The sequence below is a fragment of the Schistocerca nitens genome, chromosome 8 (genome assembly GCF_023898315.1).
Source record: "Schistocerca nitens isolate TAMUIC-IGC-003100 chromosome 8, iqSchNite1.1, whole genome shotgun sequence".
Taxonomy (NCBI): Eukaryota; Metazoa; Arthropoda; class Insecta; order Orthoptera; family Acrididae; genus Schistocerca; species Schistocerca nitens.
Genome location: NC_064621.1, coordinates 299,291,925 through 299,304,067, shown reverse-complemented (window position 1 = coordinate 299,304,067; position 12,143 = coordinate 299,291,925). Strand labels below are relative to the sequence as shown.

The 12,143-nt window shown below is 43.6% G+C and overlaps 1 protein-coding gene across 2 annotated transcripts in view; it reads left to right on the top strand.

The window, feature by feature from the left end:
• LOC126198965 (uncharacterized) overlaps window positions 1–12,143 on the top strand; it is a 219,632-nt gene that overhangs the window by 174,613 nt on the left and 32,876 nt on the right. Inside the window, exon 2 of one of the 2 annotated variants that reach the window (XM_049935617.1) lies at window positions 4,893–5,057. The exons of the other annotated variant lie outside the window; for it this stretch is intronic. The gene's annotated coding sequence lies outside the window, so the exon portion shown is untranslated. The remainder of the gene's footprint in view (window positions 1–4,892; window positions 5,058–12,143) is intronic. 2 annotated transcript variants of the gene reach the window in all.

Sequence of the window (12,143 nt, the reverse complement as noted above, 5' to 3'; positions counted from 1 at the left end):
TCTAAATTTTGGGAACCGACGAAAATCGGATGGAGCCAACTCGGGGTAGTATGGAGGTGATCGATGAACCCCAAGGCTTCAGATTGTTGCAGATGTCGCAGCGCTCATGAGAGGTCTGGCATTGAGAATCTGAAGGGGGGAGGGGGGGGGTTCCATGTGTCGACGAACCCTTCGAATTCGAAACTCGATTACAGCATATTGTTCCTTGCGCACTGACATATTTACGTTACACACCGCGATGTAACACGCTGCAGTTCGAAGCCCTCTAGTGGCAGATGGCTGCAAGTACAAGTATGTAGACAAGAATAATAAAGATGTAGAATGTTAATAATGTTTGTTTTATTTAAAAAGCTTTTATAGTTTCCACTTAGGAAATACGGAGGGTCAAGTGTTCGGTAGGAGGGTGCCTACAACCAATTTAACACTATTTCTGGGCCTTTCCATTCTTGAACACTTGAACAGCATGTGGGAAAAATTAACTCCTAAATTTTTCCGCGTGAGCAGTGATTTATCTTATTTTATTACGACGGTGACTTCTTCCTGTGCATTTGGGAGTCAACAAATTATTTTGGCATTCGGAGGAGAAAACTGGTGACTGAAATTTCGTGAAAAAATTCTCGCCGCAACGAAAAACGCCTTTGTTTTAATGACTGCTACGCCAACTTTCTTGTCTTATCCGTCGTACGCTCTTATATATTTCGTGATAATACAGAACGAGCCTCTCTTTGAAATATTTACATAGCCTCCGCGATCTCATCTGGCAAGGATCACATACTACACTACTATACTGCAGAAGAGGACGGACAAGCGTAGTCTAGGCAGATTCTATAGTAGAGTTGTATCTTCTGTGTGTTCTGCCAGTGAAACGCAGTCTTCAGTTCGCTTTTCCAGCAACATTTTCTATGTGATAATGCCGATTTAAGTTGTTCGTAATTGTAATCCCTAGTTATTTAGTTGAATGGACAATCTTTAAATTTTTGTGATTTATTGAGTAAGTGAAATTTTAACTTTTTGTTATGGTACTCATGTGTTGGGCCTCACATTTTTGTTTAGGATGAACTATCACTTTTTGCAGCATGCAGATGTCTTGTCTAAGTAATTTTACAATTCTTTGACCCTATGACTCTCTGACCAGACGGTAAACCACAGACACCGTGATTCACAAACAATCTGAGAGGGTACTCAGATTGTCTCCTAAATTATTTATGTAGACTCAAAGCATCATCCGCAAACAATCTAAGAGGGTCCTTACACTCCTCCTCCATGACGAACTGACGGTCTTGTCTCTCAGTGGGATAAATGTATTAATAGTTATGGCGGTTACTTTGAAATAATAAACAGTTTATTTATTTTTCTGCATGTGTCTCGTTTTCATTTGACTGCCCGTTGTAGACAAAGAACAGCAGACAACTTGTAACAGTTCCCTAAGGAATCCTAGATATCTCTTCAGTTTCGCTATATGACCTCCTGTCGATTACGACGATCTGTAACATTTCTGTCGGGAATTCATGAGTGCAGTCACACAACAGGGGCAGATACACCACAGGTACGCAACTTTATTAGCAGGCGATTGTTGCAAAAGCCTTCTGGAAATACAGAAATGTGGAATCAACTTGCCAGTAGTACTCACTACTTGGTGTTAGCAATCTGTTGTTTCACAGGAACAATATTTTCTGCATCCATGCCGGTTGTGCGTCAATAGATCGTTTGTTTCGAGATATTTCGTAATTCTACGATACACAAAAGTTGATCTACTAGTAGTGCAACCCCTACGTATGTAGTACAAAAAACCAACGTGCTACTCTAGCATTAGCCAGCTTGAATCTTGGTGCTGATAAGAGTGAGAGGGGCTATTCCAATAAATCAGACCTGAAAGTGTACTTGTAGCAGCAAGGGCGAGGGGTGGGTTGGAGGTTTCCTGAGAGGTTGGCGGGGGGGGGGGGGGGGGGGGTTCAAAATGGCTCTGAGCACTATGCAGCTTAACTTCTGAGGTCATCAGTCGCCTAGAACTTAGAACTAATTAAACCTAACTAACCTAAGGACATCACACACATCCATGCCCGAGGCAGGATTCGAACCTGCGACCGTAGCGGTCGCTCGGTTCCAGACTGTAGCGCCTAGAACTGCACGGCCATTCCGGCTGGCGGGATGGGGGGGGGGGACAATAGGTTAAAGACCTGTCAATTAAAAGAGAACAATAGGTTAATGATATGTCAATCAATGGAGAACAATAGTTTTGCTCCTGAGTGCATACCTCCCCTGATGTAGGCAACCCGCACTAACAAAATGCGCTGGTGCCATGTTGTCCCCCTACTGGCCTTACAACCAGGAGTGATGGTTTCGTGTGTCATTTCATAGCAGAACCCCTTTGGTTGTCATTCACGGCACCCTTACAGCATAGCAGCACGTCGACGATATTCCATGCCTCGTTTGTCCATCTTGGTAAACCATCCTGGGCTTACATTTCCGTAAGATAATGCCCCGCCCGCACATGACGAGAGTTTCTACTGCTTGTCTTTGTGCTTACCACACCCTGTTTTGGCCAGCAAGGTCGCTGGATTTCTCCCTGACTGAGAATGTTTGGAGCACTATATGCTCAGTTGACCTGCTCAGTTGTGAGGCTCTTACACTTGAATAAATCATACAATTTTTCTGGAATTGTAACCATTTGTTTATTTGTACATGTATAACAAATACACCAAATTCCGTCCCATTCGGACAGCTGCTTTCTGGTGCGTCTTTCTTTCTATTCTTTTTTTCTTAGGGTGTACATCTCCTTAGTGCTATTTACGCTTACAGTACATTGAGTTCATATAGTGAACGTAAAAAGTATTGAGGCACCTTACATGTTTGTTTTGAAGCTTGTACAGGAGACAATTCGCTGCACTACAAAAACATAGACTAAAAATGTAGGTGTTGTAAGTTTTGTTTTCTGTGTCAAGTGCTAAAAGCTAAAAATGACAAACGCCTTACGCCAGATAAGAAAAAAAATGTAGGGAGTCTTCTGTTTCTGACAGCCAAAAGGGGTTTAATGCGTAACAAAAAGCAATAATAGGATGCTTTCGCAGGTAAATTCACGGATTCCGGCTGAAAGCATTTTTTGCATACAGGGTGCTTCAATACCGTTGCATGAAACGTCTAGGGATGATAGATCAGGTCAAAAGTGACGTTTATCTTTAGTACTAGTCAGGAACGACAAGGTTTCACCGAACTAGCAGAGTCTATTAACCAGGTGCCCCAATAAGTTGATAACGTGATTTCCAACAAGAAAACTTTGAAAATCGGTATCTCTAAGTGGAGAAATATATTTTAGTAGCGAATCTAACAAACGTTGTTCCTCATGACGTGATCTATCGCCCTAGAAGTTTCATGCAAAAACTTCGAAATACTCTGTGTCTTCGTTTAACTGACCACTAGGGTAACACGAAGGGCCCGCGGCCACGAAGTTAAGATCTAATAAAAGTTCGGCAATTCGTGAAAGCAGCGTACCCGCGTACCCAGTACGCGGGTAACCTTTAGGGGAGAGAGAGGAGAGAGGAGAGAGGAGAGAGAGAGAGAGAGAGAGAGAGAGAGAGAGAGAATCGAGAATCATCCATGACATTTCACACGTCATTGCACTGCATAGTTGTTATAAGGCATCCGTAGAAATCTGCGTCACAGTTAACACCCGTGTAAAGCATAGGTACTGATAAGACACTACTAACAGACACCGTTTAGCACGTTTTTATTAGGTCGCTGTCCTGTCTGTTTGTCCGGCACAAACTGATTTTAAACTAATTTCTCAAAGAGCTAGACTTGAAACTTTCAACACTGCTCAGAACTGGATGACAATGCAGTAATAACTAGCTTTCTTGTTTGATGTGTGGCGGAGGGTACTTTGAGTACCACTATCATTTCCTGATGAGGAAGAGACTTGAAACTTTCAGCATAGCCCGAACTGGATGACAATGCAATAACAGCTCACTTTAGTGTCTGATGTGTGGCGAGGTGCTTTGTATACCACTGCTATTTCCCCCTTTTCCTGTTTCACTTGCCAATGTTTCGTGGTAAGAATGGTTGCTGGTATGTCCCAGAGTGAGCTCAATTCTCCCTAAATTTTACCTTCGAGGTATTTTTGTGAAGTAATCGTAGGAATAAGCAACGTATTGGCGGACTTAGATGAATAGAAACTGAAATAATGTTGAAATTTGCCACGTGTGTCTGTTGCCATCGAAATGTTTTAAATCGATTGAAAAATTTGATACACACAAGACTGAAAGCCAGTAAATAATTAGTTAAATAAAAACTTTATTACAACATAACATTATAGCGTAAAATGGACTAAAAAGTGTATAAAATAATTTCTCCTAACCCCCATACAAATAGTCCTGAAAATTTATGCTTGTGAGTTTTTAATAGTTATAAAAGTACTTGCTGAATTTAAAACGAAAAACTGGGGCGCATGCAATATATAGTTGATGAATGAATAGTTCACCTGACTATTATCTATTACATGGGCCCACGTTTTTCGTTTTAAATTCTACAAGTATTTTCATAGTTATTAAAAACTCACAAGCACATATTTTCAGGACTATCTGTATGGGGCTAGGAGAAACTGTTATATGTTTTAGTCGGTTTTAAAATGTGTTATATTAAAAATCTTTTATTTAAATAATTGCCTTTCTCCCCTTTGCCTCCTTTACACTTTCCAGTCAGCCGTTGTGGTGCCTCCAGATTGTAAGACTTTTCCTCTGCCCCTTGTCCACTCTGAATCATAGGCAGTAAATTTTAATGTTCTTCTTTTCTTCCTTCCAGCTGTAGGTTTTTCTAGCGTGGACCAGCCGACCTTGGCAGTGATCTTGCGTTACCGAGAAACTGACCTAGTTGCACAGTGCCCTTTATCTCGGTTCCAGATACCAGACGCAGCCACTTATCTCTAGCATTCTGTAGTGGCCACGATTCAGCAAACTGCACACGATAAGAAATAATATTCCCAGAAGGCACTGCGACCGTTACGGGCAACGGAGCGCGTCACGGAAGGGGCAATCAAGTTTTTTTTTTCTGAAAAACTTGGTGCAGTAAGTAAAACACGTGCATAGAAACAGAACTCAGTAAATTTTACAAACTTTACTGCCTCCAAATAACCATAAGTCACATTTTAACGAATACAGCACGGACGCAATTAAAACTTCGAGGAAGGCGAATGAAATGGAGAAGCGAAGAATCAAATTCTTTCTACCCGCTCTGAAATGACAAAATCTGTATGCGGTAGACCTGTCCTCATTGTACCTACGTAGATTTTCAGTTTTCATTTGTTTACACCTTTATGCACATCCTTACTTTCCAAACGATCACACTTATGTGTCGCGGGTGGATTCTTACTGTTCTGCGAGGGATACTTGGAAAAAAAAATTTGATTGACTTGGTTCTTAAAAAAATGATTTTTTTAAATATTTGACAGCTTCTTCCTCATGTTTTGGGAGTTTATTGCCGTGTAGATTGTTGAGTTTTACGCAAATCGTCATTAATCACTAAACATTGTGAAGATCGGCTTAGAAATGCATTTGGCGAAGAAACCTCATGTAACGCATAATCGGTCTTTTCTCAGTGACAACTTTCGTGAAGGACGCCCGAGAACTGCTGTTAGTGATGAAAATCTTGTCGCTGTTAGACGACAATGCTTGAAGATCGACGGCCAACGTATGAATTTATTCAGGCGACGTTCGGTATTGGTATCAGTCAAATCCAAAAAAAGATGTATCAACAGTTCCTACGGATGTTAAATTTATTTTATGTCGGGATCTTTCCGTTGTTAAGCCTATGTAATATCCTACCAGGGTACAATTCGAATGGGCACAGCTGAATGGGTAAGTGCCGAAAGCCAAAAAATTAAAAAAAAAGACGTGGAAAAACTTTGTTATGGATTCCCCATAAACTGATTCCCGATCGAAAAGAACACCGCATTGATTGGCGCTGAAAAACTCCGGAAAAATCCCAAGGCGGCATTTCAGATATCTCTGAAATGTCGTTTCTAATGACGAACCTTGGGTTCACTGTTATGATCTTGTAAAGAAAAGTCGATCGGTTCACTGGGTATTGCGAACAGAACCCAAGCCTATAAAAGTCCGACAAATTCGCAGAGCTTATGATAGTCCGTAGCATTTTTTATAAAACGTGTCATATCGTAACTGTAACATTATAACATAGGACGCACCGTTACTCCCGATTACTACAAAAATGTCTGTTTATCGCAGTTTTCTGAAAAAGTCCATGAAAATTGACCAAAAGGAAAAATAATTTTAGATATCTACAACGCATCGGCACGTACAAAACTGACAACTGAATACCTGGATGTCCGAAAGGTCAGCACTATCTACCCTACACCATCCAGCCCTAACCTAACACCGTGCGATTTCTTTTTTGTATCCGAAAATTAAAGATAAAATGCATGGAATCAATTTTTCGTCATCATATGAAGCACGTGAACATTATAAAAACCAGGTTACTGAAGTGCACCAGGGAGAATGGCATCACTGGTTGCAAAACTGTGTTGGTGTTAAAGGGAAATATTTTAAGAAAGAATAAATTCATTTAATATTTTTTTGAAACTGATCCTTGTTTGAGTTTCTAGAACTTCTCAGTATCGGCCTCGGAGTAACAGCTTAGCTCATTACTAGTGCAGTGCGGACAGGAAGCGGCAGAATTACGACGGGTATTGTTCCACAGAACTATGCGTTCCGCCGACCACATTTGCCAAGCTTGTTTCGATTACACTGCAGAAGTTTCATTGGGACGTTCTTACCCATCCTCCATACCACGTCGATCTCTTCCCATGTGATTTCCATATTTTTGGTGCCCGGAAGAAAGACATCGTGGCCATCGATTTGCTTCGAAAGCAGTCGTGCACTGCTGGTTCCGTAGGCACTGGAAACATTTTTTCCGTAAAGGCATTGACCATCTTGCATCAAATGTATTAGCAGTTATAGTGATTACTTTTGACACAGTGACCAGTTTACTTACTTTCTTTCCCTCTAACTCGTTTTCATTTGACTGCCCCTTCTAGGTTTAGCGTGTTGTTCTGGTTCACCCGCGGTCAGAAGCCGGAATTTGGTTCTATTTATTTAGCCTACGGCTAATATACACAACTGTCAACACATATATACAAATCAGGTTCAAAAATGGTTCAAATGGCCCTGAGCACTATGGGACTTAACTACTGACGTCATCAGTCCCCTAGAATTTAGAACTACTTAAACCTAACTAATCTAAGGACATCACACAAATCCATGCCCGAGGCAGGATTCGAACCTGCGACCGTAGCGGTCACGCGGTTCCAAACTGACGCGCTTAGAACCGCACGGCCACACCGGCCGGCTACAAATCAGGAACAATGCCCTTGACGAGTTTATATGTATAACTGAATGTCCAGTTCTTTAATACAGTGCACAGCCTCTGGTGTTGCTAACAGGAAATCACCTTTGTTATCATGATATGCTCGAATCTGAGGGTCGCTGACGATGTGAGCGAGGCGTGGGGCTACACAGTCACAATCTGAATTGGGCAGCTTGTTCCACTTGTGGAATGTATCTTTGTAGTGGTCATAGCCTGTTCGAATTCCATTTAGGGCAGTACATATTTTTCACGGTAAGTGAGAGGCACTTGGGAGCTTAGCACCTTAGCATAGGCGCATGTGTGTTATTGCTTTCCACCGACCTTTCCATTCTTCGAGGTTTAATAGCTCTGGCAACCATGCCAGAAGCATCACGCAAGTTCTGACGTCGTGATAGTAGCCTTTTAAGACTTAAGTGCGGCAGGTCTCTATGCGTGGTAGATTAGGATTCCTGGAGACCTTGCTGAATTCCCTCGTAAGAGCACTAGACATGCCTTCTGCTTGATTAGCTGAGTGGCAGCGAGCCCGGGTTCGATTACCGGCCGGGTTGGAGATTTTTCTCCGCTCGTGGACTGGGTGTTGGGTTGTCCTCATCATTATGTCATCATCACCGGCACGCAAGTCGCCCGATGTAGCGCCATCAGAAATAACACTTGCAACTCGGCGGCCGAACTTCCCTGGGTGGTTCTTCCCGGCTAGCAATGCCACACGATTATTTCATTTCAATAGACACGTGCAAAATTGACGGGCTAACATGGAAGCCAATGAAATGAGGTAGGCTTGACAGCGCCAGATATTATGCGCATGGTATTTTTCGTTGGGTGTCTACAAGCTAGTGGTAACTACGGTACACCGATGACACATTCTAGTGGAACTTGCAAAATAAGCACCCTGAAGAAATGGTCCAAATGAATGTGACTTCATTCACGTATTATGCAGACGTACAGTTTAGATGATCAGAACATAGGGTGATACATGTGTTAAGACAGATTGTCTTGCACAACGGTCTCAGTATATATTGTTTAGTTTCCTTAGCACCAGTGCAGTCCAACCGTGCGTTGAGACTATCATGTAGGTGTCAGATGTCAGTTTGGGAGAGCGCACCACATTGTTTATACACAGTGCAGTTACATTTTGATCGCCAGCTATGGTAAGACGTCAAAGTGCAGTAACCACTCACAGACGGCAGGTGGCAGCAGTAGCAGTAGAGGGTATACAAGGTGCGACAATAAAGTAATGAGACTGATTTTCTTTGCAAGATGTGGCAACCCTGCAGACTTGCGTCGGTACAATATCTTTGACCTTGGTCTATAAGCTGCTTCTAGTCCAAGCGGCACATCGATGCAACTGCTCAGTCGTGAGTTGTGCTGTAATAAGTTAACACGTGTTTGTGTCTCCCATCACAGAAATGGAACACATAATATTGCGCAATGGCATGCCATTTCTTTTTGCATTAAATTGGGTGAAAACGCGACAAGTTATGGTAAGCTTCAGAAGGCTTTTGGAGAGGAGGTTATGTCAAGAGCTCAAGTTTTTCGTTGGCATAAAATGTTTAGTGAAGGCAGAACGAATATTGAAGATGAAGATGGCAGTGGACGACCATCAACCTTACGGACGGATGTTAACTTGGCCATGGTGCGTGAACTTGTATGATCTGATCGAAGATTATCTGTGAAAATGATTGCAGAAGAACTGAACATCAATCGAGAAACGGTTCATCTAATAATAACTGAAAATCTTGGTATTGCTGATAATTGGATTCTGCATCACGATAATGCGCCATCCCATACTGCTCTGTCAGTACAGCAATTTTTAACCTCAAAACAAATTTCAGTACTACCACAGCCACTTTATTCACCAGATATCGCTCCGTGCGACTTTTTTTCTATTTCCAAGAGTCAAAACGGTGGTCAAGGGACACCATTTTCAAACAACACAAGATGTCCAAAAAGCTGTGACGAGGGTCTTGGAGGATATTGCAGAATATGAGTTCCAGAAATGTTACTATCAATGGCAGAAGCGCTGGAAAAAGTTTGTGCAATCAGAAGGGAACTGCTTTGAAGGGGAGAACACTAAACTTGACTAAAACAGTAAGCAACATTTTTTTCGCATTAGTCTCATTACTTTATTGTCGCACCTCATATAAAGCGTGTTGGGGGGGGGGGGGGGTGCGGCAGAGAAACAGAACACTCGTTGTCATAATGCGGAAACGGAGCGATTTATCTGACGTCCAAATAGCATGTTCGTTGGCTTTCGGGTCAAGTATGGAAGCAGTTTCGAAACGGCTGAGTTTCTAAACTGCATCCCGCCGAATGACGGCTGCAAAGATGTATAGGAGCCGAATAGACGTGCAACTGTTGAGCAACTGACCGCCAATGAACCAAGGGACTACTTACAGTGTATCCTCAAGGACTGTTCAGCGAACGTTGCTGCGCGTTGGCTTACACAGCAGGCACCTGGTTCATGTACCCATCATGCTGACTGCTATCCATCGGTAAAGAAGGCTGCATTTTGCACGCCAGTACCGCAGCTGAACGTTCACTGAATGGCTACAGGTGGCCTTTCCAGATGAATCAGTTTTTATGGTCCTTCGGACCGATGGCCTTCGGCGTGTATGGCCCTGCAGCAAACGTTGGAAGGGTCTGGGAGGAGGAGGAGGAGGAGATTAGTGTTTAACGTCCTGTCGAGAACGAGGTCATTAGAGACGGAGCACAAGCTCGGATTAGGGAAGGATGGGGAAGGAAACCGGCCGTACCCTTTCACAGGAACCATCCTGTCATTTGCCTGAAGCGATTCAGGGAAATCACGGAAAACCTAAATCAGGATGGCCGGATGTGGATTTGAACCATCGTCCTCCCGAACGCGAGTCCAGTGTGCTGACCACAGCGCCACCTCGTTCGGTGAAGGGTCTGTGCTGGAGGAGGGGGCATTATGTCTAGGGAATGTTTTCGTGGCATTCCCTGTGTGATCTGGTCATTCTGGAAGGTACATTAGATCAAAACAAGTATGCATCTATTCTTGGGGACTACGTCCACGCCAGCCGGAGTGGCCGTGCGGTTCTAGGCGCTACAGTCTGGAGCCGAGCGGCCGCTACCATCGCAGGTTCTAATCCTGCCTTGGGCATGGATGTGCGTGATGTCCTTAGGGTTAGTTAGGTTTAATTAGTTCTAAGTTCTAGGCGACTGATGACCTCAGAAGTTAAGTCGCATAGTACTCAGAGCCATTTGAACCATTTTTGACTATGTCCACCTCTACATGCAGTTTGTTTTCCCACAGCACGGTGGCATCTACCAGGTGGCCAATGCAACGTGTCAGACAGTTCGCGCTATACGTGCGCGGTTCGAAGACCACGAGGATGGTTTTACCATACTTCCCTGGCCACCAAACTCACTGGTTTTAAACCCAGTCAAGAATCTGTGGGACGACCTCGAACGAGCTTTAAGCGCCATGGATCCTCAGGCGAGACACCATGCTCAGCTGGCAATTGTACTAGAGTCAGCATGATTCCACATCCCTATCAGTACCTTTCAGAACCTATTTGAATCACTTCCTGCACGTCCCACAGCGGTCCGCGTAGCTAAAGGTAATTATTCAGGCTTTAGACAGGTAATCACATTAACGTTACTGGACAGAGTGTATGCTCTATTTTGTACAGGTCCCACGCACTTGAGCAATATTCCGGGATAGGTCGCACAAGTGTTTTGCATGTAATTTCCTGTGCAGACTGATTGCATTTCTCTAATATTCTATCAATGAATCGCAGTCTGCCATCTGGTTTACTTAGAACTGTGCCTACCAGTACGTGAACGTTCCCTTTCGTATTCTCCCAAGCTGCTACAACCAGCTATTTGTTTGAATTGACGAATACCAAAAGTGACTCATTGATACTTCGGTCGTATAAGATACTCAGCCGAAAGCAATGCTACGAATGCCAAACGTTACATAATACGTATTAATTGAAGTCTCTTGAGTGAGCGCGCCAGGTTTCCATCACTTTCAACTGATAGCGTAGCTGCAGGACAGTTTCAAAATGGCGTCTGTAGGTGATGTACGTTACAAGCAACGTGCCGTCATTGAATTTCTCACTGCAGAGAAAGAAACTGTGGCGAATATTCACAAACGCTTGTGCAAAGTAATGGAGCACCTATTGTCGACAGAAGTACAGTTAGTCGCTGGCGCACGGAGGGTAAGGTCATCAGAAGGCGGTTCGGCGGAGCTCCACAATTTGCAGCGGTCGGGGAGGCCATCCAAGGCAGTCACACCTGACATGCTGCAGCGAGCTGATGTCACTCGAGAGGACAGACACATTACGGCAGCTGGCGCTGCATCTGTCAATCAGCAGAGGAAGTGTGGATGCAATTATCCGCACTCTTGGATAATCAAAAATGTGTGCAAGACGGGTCCCGCGGTGTCTAACGGTGGATCACAAATCGCACAGAAAAAACATTTGTCTTGATTTGTTCAACGTTTTGAAGATGGGAAGGCCTTCTTGTCCCGGGTTGTGACAGGTGATGAAACCTGGGTTCACCATTTTCAGCCCGAAACAAAACGACAGTCGATGGAATGGCGTCATTCCCACTTCCCACAGAAGACAAAAAATCAAAGCAACTGCTTCCGTCGGTAAGGTCATGCATGATCAGCGTGTCCTGAGACTGTGAAGTTGTGATTCTCATTGATGTGATGCTAAGAACCGGTACTATTAATTCAGAAGTATATGTCAACACATTAACAAGACTCAGACGCGCTTCTGGCGGCTTCGGCGCCACAGCAACCC